Source organism: Girardinichthys multiradiatus, chromosome 3 (assembly GCF_021462225.1).
Source record: "Girardinichthys multiradiatus isolate DD_20200921_A chromosome 3, DD_fGirMul_XY1, whole genome shotgun sequence".
NCBI lineage: Eukaryota > Metazoa > Chordata > Actinopteri > Cyprinodontiformes > Goodeidae > Girardinichthys > Girardinichthys multiradiatus.
The window spans coordinates 33,285,720-33,300,374 of record NC_061796.1 but is presented as its reverse complement, the minus strand read 5'-3'; the positions used below and the strand labels follow the sequence as shown (position 1 = coordinate 33,300,374).

Sequence of the window (14,655 nt, the reverse complement as noted above, 5' to 3'; positions counted from 1 at the left end):
TAGTGACCTTACAGCAAGCATCATTCCCTGCCGATATCCTCTCAACTATAGTGGAGAGTTCGTTGACATGTTGCATCTCAGAACAGTATTTCATCTGCAATGTGGCAGACAGATGACCCTGCAGAGGAAAGTCAAGGGACCTGAAAGGGCCATTGGAGTAGATGTACTTCGAACCAGGATCTTGTTCAGTGCCGTTAGAAGGAAGGCTCTAAACATCGTCAGAGACTGCTTACATTCGCTCCATGAACATTTTAAATTGCTGCCATCAGACAAACAACATAGCAACATCAAAAACAAAGCCACTACACTGTTATACAGCTCTGCCTCAGGCTGCTAAAACTCTCAACAACTTCTAAGATTATTGAAGTTATTTTACACCTCATCTGATTTGTTTTCTATATGATTTGTTTTCTCTATATCATGTGTTAACTGCTGTTGCACAGTTTTCTATCTTACCATGTAAGTTGACAGACAGTATTTAGAAATGCTAATATGCAGGTCTACATGTGAGGAAAGAGTGTATTTAGTGGAACACTAAGTCCTTTTACGCCTGGAAAGTGTATGTGTTGCCTAGGATGCCCCCTCGTTCTGAATAGCACTTGTGTATTAGGATAAAGAGTATCAAATTCAAAGTGTTCAATTGCGTTGGGACCCGCTATGTTACTTCACTTTGCTTGGCTGAAAATGGTCAGATGATTATTAGCTGAATTAATCAGGAAGTATGTCCTGTCATCAGGTTTACTTTCATTTTCAAACATCTGACATCCTGAAGTGAGTCAGTCTTTATGTACGTGGACAGCATTGCATGAGTAATGTTATAGTAACATATTGCTGAGTCTGTGCTACAGTATTTGAGTGGTAGTTGTGTAAGTAGCGTGTAAGGGGTGTAGCGCTCATGTTGATCAAATATGTATGCTGAAGAAACGTGTTATTTACCCAAAGTAGAGTATCTGCTGCCATTGGAGGCGACTATGGCGTCTAGCAGTTCAAAGGTTGTGGGTTTGATTCCAGCTCCCTCCTATCAATGTGCCCTAGGCAAGGCACTTAACCTCAACTTGCCTACCAAACTGTGTATCTGTGTACGAATGCGATTTTGTGAGTGGAATTACGTGAATGTGGCTCTAGTGTAAAGAGCTTTGAGTGATTGATTTGACTGGAAAAGCGCTTTATAAATTCAGCCCATTTACAGATGAAACATGGTAGTGTCGCAGGGTCGTTTTTCACATTTTTATAGATTATATTTAACCATATTAAATGAATTATAGCTAATAAATACACAATGAAGAAACAACAATTTGATTTAAATTGAAATAGCTAAAACTAACAACTTGTAGTTAAAGTTATGTTTCTGTATGTTATGTTGATGTATTCCTGATCAACATTTAATAAAATCCTAGAATTATGGTCTCTTCCCTTACTGCGCCACAGATGGATACATTTTATACAAAAGCAAACTAAACTACAACATAAATGTTCTACAACTGCTACCAAGTCTATCATTGGTAAGAGGACACAGTGAAATTCACTGCTACACTGAAAAAGTTTCTTATTGAAAAAAATCTATGAAAAACATCTATGAAAGCTTGGATATGATTTCAACTATGTGCAACATCTGGAAATATGTTTTCCAGACATGTTTTTAACCTTTGAATGCTGTGTAAATAATGTATTGTGAATAAATACAAGGAATTTTTCAGCTAACATTCTTATAGCTCTGATAAGCCAGTAAAGCGAAAAAGTAAGAAACAAACAAGAAACCCAGCATGATAACTGTTAAACAGCCTCTGTGATTGGAAGACTAAACATTTCTCCATGTGCATCATCTCGTTTTGTGTGGATAGCATCAGCTCCAATCTGTCTTTTTAAGCGCTTTAGTGACACAAACTCACTCAAGTCATGCACACAACGAGGTGCCCAACAACAACATGTATCTTCCCCGGCAGAAAGGTCCATCCAAACAAGTGCGACAACACCCGCTGCTTTCTTGTTTTGCACATTCTCAATCCTTGTCTCCCACTTTCTCTGTTTCTGCCCGACAGTTTTCCCTCTTTTCGCTTTCTGCCCGCTCTTGCTTTTATTGTGCCATTTTCTGCCACTTTGGTCCATGAAGGAGAGGCCGTAATGCAATCTCTCCCTCTCTCCATCCCCTGCTGTGAGGGAGAGTAGCTTGGCCTGTGTGCCGGGGCAGCGAGAAGTGTGTGTGGAGGGGGGGGGGAGATGGGGTCAAGGTGAGCTCTAATACACTATTGATCCACCCCAATTGAAAACCTGATGGAAATTTTACCCCCCCTTCTTCTCCTTTCCTCCTCATCCCTCTCTCACCCCCCTTCTCTGTCTGTTTTTCCTTTCTTCTACCCCCTCTCCGTTCCTATCTCCTATTCTTCCCTTATGTCTTTTTTTCTTTCCTGTTTGTATCCTCTCTGGTGTCTGAAGTCTTCCTCTTTTTCAGCATCTATCCCCGTTCACTCCAATCTGTTTTCTCTCCCGGCTGAACATCTCTTTCAACCATTGACGGCTTTCCTCCCCTGCTATCTATCTCTGTGCAGAGCAGTTCTCTGCCTCAACCATCCCTCTAATCATTTCCCTTTTTTCTTCCTTTTTTGATGCTTTTGGTTTTGCCATCTCCTCTTTTTCCAAGTCTGCTCATCTCTTTTTCCTTTTAAACCTCGTTACCCCCACCCTGCCCCACTTGTTCTGTCTCTCCCACTCATTTTCTCTAACCCCCCTCTTTTCTGAGTGTGCATCAGATGGTCCATTTCTCTCTAACCCAGTGCATATTGATCCCTATGGCAGTAGCATGCAGGGCGAGGGCTGCGAGGACCTCTGCTACAGTGTATTAAACGCCACAAATGCTTTGGACGTGGGGCCGGAGACACGCCTCCCCGGCAGGGCTCTGTCAATAGCTGCTCCCTCCTGTCAACAGCAGCCAAATGGCCTCTGAATCTGGGACTCATGATGATGTGCCAGAGTAAAAATGAAAGAGAATCTTTAACAGAGTGTCAAAAAAAACACTGATGCAACAAAAAAGATGTAGATGTAAAAGTGTCTTGCCCAATTATGGCAAAATACTTTAAAAAGGACATGTAAGTCAATCAAAAAAACATGTAAAGCCACTTCCATCTAGAAGCTGAGAATGTTGCAAACAAAATCTATGACCAGAGCTGTCAATTTCCTCCATTCTTTGGCCTAACAAGCTTTGTAATAACATGCAGTTATATGCGGGGGCAGCAATTATGCTTGTAGCTGAGAGCAAGCTGCACACTATTAAACAAAAGAGGCACAAACACTGGAAGAAACCCTGAACAATAGAGATAGCAGGAACACGAGTAAACCCTTTTCAGCTAAACATTACTTACCCCACTTAACTAGACCTGACTCACGCTGGCTGTATGCAGAGTTGGCCGCTATCTCTGTGCTTCTCAAACAGGTGATAAATGGAGCGAGCGTGCGTTTGATTTATGTACCGTTGTGTACATGTCAGACGGGCCGAGCTATCGGGACCACCATCTCTCAGTAGAGACAGAAATGTTACAGCAGTGGAGGGACCCCTCTGTCGACCCCGAGACCCCTGATACACATCTGGAACAAACAGAGCAGGATTTGTTGCAAACAGAAAAGGAGGTGGGTTACTCTTCATCACTTTCTTTACATTTCTTTTCGAATAACATTCATTCACTTTGTCCCTCTTTGTAATACTCTTTTGAGTCCTCTCTGTTCTTCATTGACTCATTAAGCAATAGGAAAACAGACACTATAATTTCAAACTAATCTTTGCAGCTTTAGTCCACACATGATTAGCAGTCTGGTTAGTTGCTTTAAGGGTAATAAAATAGAGTCAGAAGCATACTCTATATAATTTATTAACACTGACAGAGATGCACCAATCAGAGTTCTTTTGACCAATTTTTTGCCTAATCCAGTTTCTTTTTGAGAACAGTTAAGTGGTAAGAACATTTCCATCTTGCCTTCTTGTCATCACTGATTATTCATTATTTATATTAAGAGCAGAGATGGCACCTCACCTTGCATGTGAGATGGCAAGGAGTAAGACATAAAAATGTTTAAAAATCTTTATAATATTTTAAAACAGAAACATACAGAGTTTTAAATTGTATCTGTCTTTAGGATTGTATTTTATTATAATTAGCATGGTTAGCATCAGTAAAAGTAAACAGCACTCTCTGTGTGCATTCTCTACAAAATATAGTCCTAAACTCCAGTAATCAGGGGGACCAGTGTTAATGCAACTTTTAGATCCTTCCCTGGTTCAGCACATTTGAATCAAATTGCTGAATAACCTCCTCAGCAACAAATTCTGCAGAGTCCTTCTAATGACCTTAGTCGTCTTAAGTTTGAGACCCCCAATCCGATATAGATACTTACCTTAACCTTGAACTGCAGCAACTTTGCTGTAATATGTTTAGCCTTCCTGTTATCTGCTGAAGCCACATTCGCTATTTAAAAGGACCCACCTGAATATGTTGCAGACATATCATCATAGAAAATCAAGGTTCCATTTACAGTAAGTAGCTCGGACTTCACGTATAAGGATCTCACTTATTCTGAAATCAACTAACTTAGATTCTTCTTCCTACTGTAAACAGGTCCACACAGAAGAGTGTGGTTTCTAGCAGTATTAAGTTATATTGCATTCACCGATTAGAATAAGATCAAATCTTTCAGTTTCTGACCAGCTGATAATCCATTAAGACCAGTCAAGCTTAAAATCACTCAATGTGGTCAACGGTCAATTTACCATCTCTTGCAAACACAATTGAGAAAGATTTTACAAAATATATACCTGTATTTGTCAAATATCACACATTTGATCAAATGCGCACATTAAAATGTTTCATCAGGATTCTGTTTGTACACGGCACAGCCTCTAATTTGCCCAATTTACAGCCTCTCTGAGTTCAGACACCTGTTTTCATTTTCCTACTTTTCTCTTTCAATCACTCCATCCTTGTCTACCTTTCCTGTCTCCCACCACAACCCGCCTCACCACTCTGGTATCCCTCTTTACAGCCTCTCCATCTATTTCTTTCTCTCTAGGAAGGAATCAGTCTCACCTTAATTGTGCTTAAATCGGATTAATGACTGACCGGGGACAACTTGACTTAATCTCTCTTCTAGTAAATCTCTTCTTTTCTTTCTTCTTGTACATCACTTATACATTTTATCCCCCAGTGAACCTGCCCCTATTTAGCCTCTTTATCTTTTCTGCTCTTCATTTCTGTGTTTGGCATCTTCTTTTCTTTCCTTGATCTTTTTCTAGTGATGCCCGAAGGAGGCCAGGGAAGGGAAATAGCCACACTTCTAAATTTACTGGTCATCCCACCACAACAGACATAAAGGCCTCGCCCCGCAGCCAGACACTGTCATATCTGCATATTTTTTTATTATATGCATTTAAGATACAAGAATACATGTTTCAATAAGTTGTAACTTTAATTTTTTAATTTATTATGACTTCATAGAACGTTTTTGGTATTGTACTCCAGAGTTATTTGTGGACCACAACTGGCCATCTTTTCAAAAGGGCATCGCTGCCTCATTCTGATCTTTCACCACCTCTATCCCACTCCTTCTCTCGAATGTCTTTTTCATTGTCATGCTTTAGCATGGCTCACCAACTGCTTCCCTTCATCATTTCTCTCCCCTTTGCTTCAAACCCTTTCCACATTCTCCTATCTTCCCTTGACATCACCGTTCCTGATTTGTTTTTCCCTAACGTCTTTGACTTGCCTTGTCACCCACTCACTGATTCATCTGTGAGTATGTGTCGGTCTCGCTACAAGGTTGGGTGTTGTGTATGTGTTAGTATGCATCGATGTGGTGCTGTCATTGTCTCCTAAGTGTTTTGGCAATAGTAGAGACCTGCTGTCATGCCATTTCAACTAATCTCAATTGAATTATATTGGATTTGTATTGAGATGGTGATAAAGGACGCTCAAGGTGTGCCAGATTCTCTTCTAGAAAAAGAGCTCAGATGAAATCTCAATGCATACATGCAAACTCAATTCTCCAATCTAAATTTTGTTAAAAAGACAACAAGATGACATTGCCTTATGCCTGAGAAGTGCCAGTTCAAGCTGGTATGGGGCCCTAGGCTGAATTAGATTCTGGGGCCTGATTCTAGCTTAGTTTTATATTAAATAAATAGCAATAAAGAAATTCAGGAGACACCACTACTTATTTGACTTATTAAAACTGGTTTGGCAGCCATAAATGGAGTATAACATTTCAGAATAGAGCTGGGAATAAGGAACCAGTTTTCATGTATTTATTGATTAGTTTGCAATTGCACTGTTCATAAAATGTGACTCTAGCCCAGCCACAAGCAGCAGACATGAACAGCTAAATACATTTGAATTATAAACTATGAATACTTTCCTTTGCATAATTACATAATAATAATCACATTTGCCAGTTTCTAAAAACCCCAATCAAATTTCAAATTTAATGGTGATATAATTTAAAATCTCTTACAAATATGCTTTTCCTGAATCTTTTAGGCAAATTTAAATTAACACATAGTGCCTCTGTTCGCTTAGACGTACCTGCCAGCATGAAGACAGAAGACGGAAGAACGAGAGGCTTCACATTCCTTTGGAAAAGTTAAAAAACTATTTAACTGAGTATCAGGCTGCTGTCAAAAATGCTAAGTCCCAGTTTATTTCTAGTTTTGCATCCAAGAATATTAGCAAGCCTCAAACTCTTTAATTCTCTGAACTCCCGTGAATCCTTATGGTTCCTCTGGCCTGACTTCTGTTTAACTTTGTGAAGGGTTTTTTTGTTGTTGTTGTTGAAGTTTTTACTGATGAAGCTAGTGCTGTCAGGTTGTTACTTTGTTACTTTGCTTTACTTTGCAACCCTGATCCAGCTATTTCACTTGTTTCCCCTGCTGTTTTAGCATATTTTGAGCCTGTGACTATCTCTTAGACTTCTGTAATAGGTTAACACTTGAGGCCCTTATACTGTTCAGGTGACCGTTTTCCCACAGACTGTTGTTTGTTAGCACCTCTCTTCTCTTAGGTTCTGTTTTAGCTGCTTTTAAACATGCTGTTGTTCAACCTCTTCTTAAAAAGAGCAAAATTAATCTTAATATTCTCTCAAACCTTTGGCCAACTGCCAAGCTACATTTTCTTTCTAACATTTTAAAGGATGTAGTTTATCTTCAGTTGCAGGAACATCTAGTTTCAGTCTGGTTTTAGGTCGTGTCGCAGCAATGAAACAGCTCTCCTCGGGGTGTGCAATGATTTGCTTTTAACTGTTGATTCTGGGGCTTCTGCTGTTTTAATCCTTCTTGATCTCACTGCTGCGTTTGACACAGTGGATCATGAGTTTTTCTGTCTAACTTGGTCAGTTTTCTTTCACAGAGGCCCCACTTAAATATGGGGTATCTCAAGGCTCCATTTTAGGCCCTATTTTATTTTCACTCTACTTGCTTCCATTTTTGAAAAATATAATGTAGCATTTCATTTTTATGCAGATGACATCCAGATTTATTTAACTTAAAGCTCTGTTGGAGCCAATTACAGAAGTGTTTACAAGATGTTAAAACATGGACGGAGCTGAATTTTCTTTTGCTTAAATGAAAAAAAACAAACAGAGGTCATTGTGTTTGGTGAAGCTTGCCTGGTGACAGGATGCCGCAGAACTGTTGGCTCCCCAGACTCATTTGACTGTATTTTATTAGGGGCCCTGGGGTTATCTTTGATAATAACCTCAAATTTAACAGACACGTCAGTGCAGTTGTCCAGTCTAAAGTTTATCATCTGAAGCTAAGTTAAGCCTTATCTTCCTCACGATGCCCTGAAAAGGGTCATTTATGCTTTTATCTTTTTTATATTAGGCTATTGCAAATGCCTTTATAGTGGAATTGACCAGTATCTACTCCGCTGTCTCCAGCTGGTCCATAATTCAGCTGCCTGCATATTAACGGAGACAAGAATGTGTGAGCACATTACCCCAAGATTGGTTCTCGTCACTGGCTGCCTGTTTTTTTTACAATTGTTTTTGAAATTTTACACTTGGTGTTTAAATGTTTAAATGGTCTGGTACCACCTTATCTTTCTGAGCTTCTACATAGCTATTTCAGCCCCAGCTCTTAACTCTGGAACCATCTTCCTGTTTCTGTGAGGTCTGCCAGAACTCTTTATGCATTTGAATCTCTTTTAAAAACTCTTTTTTTTACAATGGCTTTTAACTTAAGAGAGTGTGATCAGTAGGTCATCCTTGCACTGTCTTTTGACTTTCTTGTTGTTTTTAAGTACGGTAAAAAAAAAAAAAAAAAGCTATTATGGTTGAAGAGATGGTCTATAAGAACATAACTTTCCCAATCTTTCTTTAGGTTCAATCGGAACAAGATCTATTGACTAACAAAGATACATATTCAATTTATTTTTCTGGACTAAATAAAGATACGGTTTGGTCAAACTGAAAAAGATGTGTAAACATTTTCAGTGTGTACATTTGAGCATTTGCCTATGTTTAGATTCGAGTAAATGAAACTGCAAGAAGAGATTAAAAAAAGCACAAACAATTCAGTCGGACAAAAAACAACTGACCCGATGTCACACTGAGGTGATCTTTGTTAAGGGTATAGGGCAAAGAGAGTTTGCCACCTTCCAAACCCCTGCAGCTTGAAAAATAGAGGGAAGAAAAGGGCCAGCCTTGTGGACAAAAGCTCATTTTCCTCTTGGTTGCACACTGCTGCAGGCTTGCTAACATGCCACGGGAGAATTCAGGCACTCATACACCTTTGTTTTCCTCAGGTTTTTCTCAACTTTACACATGGTGTCAAAGCCATAACTAAGACTGAAGCGGGATTTGTACGTCAACCCAGGAGGCATGTGCATGGCCTGTCCAGCCTCAGGCAAACCTAGTGATCTGAGAGCTGCAAAGTCGCGTGCTTCTTTTGAACGTGACAGACGAAAGCAGTGGGCTGACATCTTCCAAATGCAGGCGTATTTGTTCACCTTCACCTTGTGCAATGGAGTCACTTTTACATCTCTTTCTTTGCTTCTTTTACTACTCGTTGCTCACCTAGTCCTCCAAAACAACCCCTCCTCCCTTCCATGCTGCTCCCAACCTCTCTGCATGCCCATCTGCTCACCAGCTTGTCCTCTTTTGCTCCTTCTCTCTAAGCATCCAGGATTAAGCATTTATCTCGGTGGTCCTCCTTTCGGGTCCTAAACGCCCGTGAGGATGATAAGAGTCGCTGGGATTTGTCAAATTGTGAACCATTGATTAACTGACCTTTCACGACTGAAAGTCTCTCAGCCACTCCACTAACTGCCGACAGGCTAGATGGAGAGATAGATAGGTACATGCGGCTGTTATTATTGTGTACAAGTTTGTAGTTACCAGGTGTGGTATGGTGAGCGATGACAGAAGAGGGGAGGAGGTGAGAAGGTGATGGAAAAGAAACAGAGGAGTCCTTCAGTTGCCCTATAGGCTTGGGATGTAACAGGTACAAGTGTGTCTACACTGGCAAACAGAACTGAATCCTGAATAATGAAACGCACATTTTAAGGTGCGCCAGGGGGCTAATATCAGACAGGAAGAAATGGGGGAGGCAAAGAGGTGCTTAGGGAGATGTCCGAGCGTTGGCTGGCTTGAGGAAAATCTGAAATTTGGTCTGAAAACATTGCTGGGGAAATCTTTGATTATGAGCAGACAGATCTTGCTGTCTCTTTTTTTCAAAAAGAAAAGAAAATCCCAAATAATTATACATATTTTTAACTTTTCCTATTTGATAGTTTGTGGCATCAAACTATTGTAATGTTTTTGAATATCTATAAAATTAAAATTGATTCTCCACATTAATCAACAACACATGACTTCTCACCGGAAAACACCACCCAAAATCTACAAAGTCATAAAAAACACTGGACCGTGTTTTGTACACAGTAAACACTTTTCTTCTTTTTCAAGTTATATAATGTCTCTATTCACAACCTTTTTTTTTTTTTCTACTGTGGTAACAATAAACAGCTCACTTATATTCAGCAGCAAATAACATGTTAATATCATGTTACTGTTGATTTTTACTGAATTGCAGTAATTATTTATCATAGCTTTTAACATTAAGCCAGCAGCATTGATGAGTTTACCAATAAAACAAGTTTTATTGTAGTTTTGCAATTCTGTGCAACAGATTGAAATAACTTTATTGCAAAACTAAAATACGAAAGGTACTGGATAATTGTTACCTTGAGTCAATGTAATTTTAAAAATAAAAGATTTGCAGCAGGCTACCCTATCAAACAATTTCGGTGGTTTTAAAGACAAAATGACACTAACAATTTACAACGATGAAGTCGGTTCTGACAGTAAAACTTCCGTATTCTCTGCAGTTCTGTTCTGTATAAGGTGTTTACATCGTGTTACTGCAGATTTACAAAGTATTTGGGGTATTTTAGAACATTTATAGCAATTTATTATGTAGTTTATTCACAAATAAGTCTGTAAATTACTGTTGGTATAGCTTACATTAAACAGCTGCCAGTTGTACTGGACGTTAATTTAATGCAGGCTAAATGTAAAACTAAAACAATGTTTTGGATAATATGTACCACTGACTAATTGTTATTTTAACAATAAAACCTTTACAGTGTCATTAACCTTCGCAGTTTAAAAACGATATAAAAACTGAAGAACGAAGGAAAGGTTTCACCCACCTGGACTTTCCGCGTGGCCCCGCCTCAGAGATGCACCTGAGGCCGAAGCCTGATCACCGTCTCCCGGCCTGGGCTGGAGTCTGTTCGCCGCTGCGGATGTTCCGATCCAGGAAGAAGGAGGAGACGTGGGAAAGCGCCGCTGTCTCACTGCACGGAAGCGTCACTAAAACCCAAAATACGTATAAAAATTAGTACCTTCGCGGCTCTTTAGGAGGTGACAAATATATGTTGAGGCATTTTGTTTGCAAGTTTTTTTTTTTTTATTATTATTAGAAATTCGTGGATATTTGATCAAATGATAAATAAATAGCAAGGGAGGTGTCGCTTTGGCCCAGCTGAGTCGATCCGATCCTGAAACTTGTGTTCTGATGTTTTCTCGCAGGACCACTGCTGCCTCACAGACCACAGATCAATCACCTTATTGCCTCCTTACTGTCACACAGTAAAGGGGCAGCGAGGAGGACGAACACATGCCAGTATAAACTTATGAAAATGATCACTGGTACTAATTGCTTGGTGGGTACTTTGTACTTTTTTTTTTTTTATAAAGTAGCTTGTCTGATGCAACCCGAACTCAAACTTACTTCTGAGAGCTTTAATTCCTCTATCTACATTAAAACTATGTTCAAATGAATATAAAGTTATATTTTCCCTATAAGCGCTGCTGTGGCCAGGGTTGTTCTCGGAGCGGAGATTGAGGACCTGAATGCAGCTCGGCAGGAGGCTTCGCCGTCTTCTTATCGATATATGAGAAACTTGCTGCAAAGGGTATTGACCGCACTAACTAGCCGCACTTTGATCATACGAAACTGCTTTCCAGATGACAAACACATTAAGGATGAGAGCATTTTTGGAGAAAGAAAAAAAAAAAAAAATTCACACATCTTATTTTTCCCTATAACTGAAAATATCCCCAAAAATCTTAAAACCTCACCAAAGTATAGCAAACATGAAAGTTTTATTCACACATTTTTGTGAATATTTTTTTTTCAAGCATCTTGACAAAACAATTGGACTTTAATAGTGAAGGACCAACAGGAGAGCATCAAATGCACGTCGTTATTTTGTGTTTTGCAAAAGCGATAGAGGCCGAAGAACAAGAAAAGTACAAAAAAATGTAAAAGTAGAAAGCATCTGTCGGTTTAAAAAATCATCTTATACTAATAAATTAAATGCGAAACTTTAAATGTAGGAAAAGGCGGAGTTTTAATCAGGCCTCAATCGGTTGATTAAATGCAGTTAAATGCAATAATAATACTAATAATAATACTACTAATGATAATAATTATAATAAAACTGTTAAACATCAATCTAAGCAAAATATGTTAAACATAATAATAATAATAGTAATAGTAATAGTAGTAGTAATAATAATAATAATAATAATAATAATAATAAAACGCGTTTCCTACAGCAGTTCTTCTCTATAACTTTTCCTTTGCATTAAAATTGTTGGATGTCAAATTAATGTGGACGGGTTGATGAGTTCAGTTCCGAATCTGCAGTGGTGAAGGATTTCACATGGAAATACGTTTCCTGAAATGCAATTTAATGTCGCTATTTTCTCTCATTTACTGGCAGCTAAGCGGAAGAAGAAAACCCGAACACAAGGTCCAAAAAAGTCCACTAACTACCCTGGTGAGAAAAGGCTCAACACGTTGACCTGAGACTATACACACACTAAGCCAAAACACAAGCAAGAAAAACAGCACAAAAAAAAGTAAAATATGAAAAAATAAATAATGAAATAAATGAAAATTAAACCAGAAGAAATTTACATGGATTCATTTTTTTATGGAAATATTTGTTTAATTAGTCTGTAATCCATCTTTATTTTTCACAGTTCTTTAATTAAAAAGTTTATTAATAATGATAACAATGACAACAACAATAATAATAACAATAATAATAATAACAAAAACAATAATAATAATAATAATAATAATGATAATAATAATAATAATGATAATGATAATGATAATAATAAATTGGGCTTGTCTTAGGCGCAAATGACCAAAATTAAATTAACATTTCCATTTTTATATCATGTTTTCAGTACGCACGCTGTTATGCCCGCGCTCCATCTTTATAAAATTTTTTGCATGGCTGATGTTTTTTCAAGTCAACATAAACACACACACACACACACACACACACACACACACACACACACACACACATCACGCACGCACGCACAAACACACAGACTGGCTGCTCTTCTGGTCTTCGAGTGGATCCATTGATCGATCTCTTAATCTGCAATAGTTACATGCATGTATCGATTTACAAACACTGTTTATCTGGAAATATACAGGCACAAATAATTGATGGGAGTACACCCATGGCGCGCATAAATATGCATCAAAAGTTGAAGGGGGGGTTGGGGGGGTAGTGTACAAACACCTTAAAAAGAGAGAGAAAATAAATAAGTAATAATATATGAAAACATATGAACCCTGTGAAATCAAATAAAGATTATTCCAAATATGTTTTTTAAAGCTTGACTGCGAAGTGTTATCGATGTGCCTACTTCTTAAACAAACTCCCATGCGAGTCTGGATCCCAACATGTACCCAAGCACAGCCAAAATCCGCGGCTTCACTTCTGCTGGAGTAAACTTGAGCCTCTTCCTTTGCAGAGGACGCACATTGGCATATGACAACGGAAAGAAAACATCTAGCTCGAACTATTTTTACACTTGCAGATTTTGAGAAATCTGAGAGCAGAAACTTGGAAAAATGTGCTGGGGACATTCTGTAAAACTCCGGTTATCCAAAGCATGCAGATGAACTTGAACACGACTCTATTTTCAAATCAAAAGTAATGTAAATAATTAAAAATGGATTCATTAAATTAAGTTCACGCTAAAGCAAAACAAAGGCCTCATGAATATCCAAAGTCTCTCACAAACAATATTCGTGAGCCAAAAGAGCAGCGCTGATTAATGTGAACCAGAGGGAGAGAGAGGGAGTGAGATATGTACACCGGCTGCAAGGGTCTTGTGCAGCTCGCCGCGTGAATGCCTGTTTAATTGACTGATTGATACGGCCGCGTGGAGGTGAGAGCGAGACGCCTTAACAAATAGAGACATTTAAAGGCTAATCCGGGCCAACGCAGACAGCTGAACGTGTAGAGCCGAGACTTTCCCACCTGCTCGCAGACTTTAACATCCCCGTGGTGTGTGTGCGCGCAAAATGTTTCAAATGCTTCCAAAAACAAAACAACAACAAAAATATGTAATGCAGGAACAAGTGTTTTGTTCCTGCAAGCAAATATTGCACCAGTGCAACAGCTTCCATGTAAGCAAGAAAAAGTTATAATATAGCGAAATTATATCACCACAGGAGACGTTTGAGCAAGCGCGCTAAAGCGCGGACACAACTTTTTTTTTTTTTCAGTCAAAAACAGAGGAAGAAGAGCTAACAAAATTAAACCAAAATTATTAGTATTGTTAACAAAACATACCTTCAAATTTGTATGTTATTTTCAGGAAGTGATCTTCTCACCGGCTGAATCGCGCACAGTCAATCCAAGCGCATCCAATCTGACGGCGCACCGAGGCAGCGACCGGAGAGGCAGCTCAACTACCAACCTGAACCCGGGGAGGCGAGCAGAAGGAGGAGGAGGAGGAGAAGGAGGAGGAACAGGAGGTGTGCATTTCTCTCTCCCTCACTCACTCGTTCTATCTCTCTCTTTCTCTCTTCGTGTGTGTGTGTAAGTAGTTAATTAGTAAATCCCCATTCGCCGCGCCTCAGGTCGGTTTGTTTTCCCCGGTCGACAAGCCGAGAGGAAAGAGAATTTGAAGTAGGATTCGACCCGTTTCCGCTCCTGTGTCTCAAATATGAGGTTTGTGAGCGGGTTGTGAGTGCGCCGTGTGGTACTGGCTCCGTTTGCGACTGTGAGCGCTTTCTCTGATTGACTGCCACAAGATGAGCCATTTTGCGGGTCCAACCAGATCAGCTTTGCG

The 14,655-nt window shown here is 39.2% G+C and overlaps 1 long non-coding RNA gene across 1 annotated transcript; it reads right to left on the bottom strand.

Annotated features, from left to right (window-relative positions):
- Positions 1–3,247: 3,247 nt before the first annotated feature.
- Positions 3,248–14,416, bottom strand: LOC124866398. Its single transcript, XR_007037796.1, has 3 exons — positions 14,154–14,416; positions 10,689–10,851; positions 3,248–3,579 (listed from the first exon to the last, which is right to left on the bottom strand). It is a non-coding gene; the product is annotated as an uncharacterized LOC124866398 (long non-coding RNA).
- Positions 14,417–14,655: the final 239 nt, after the last annotated feature.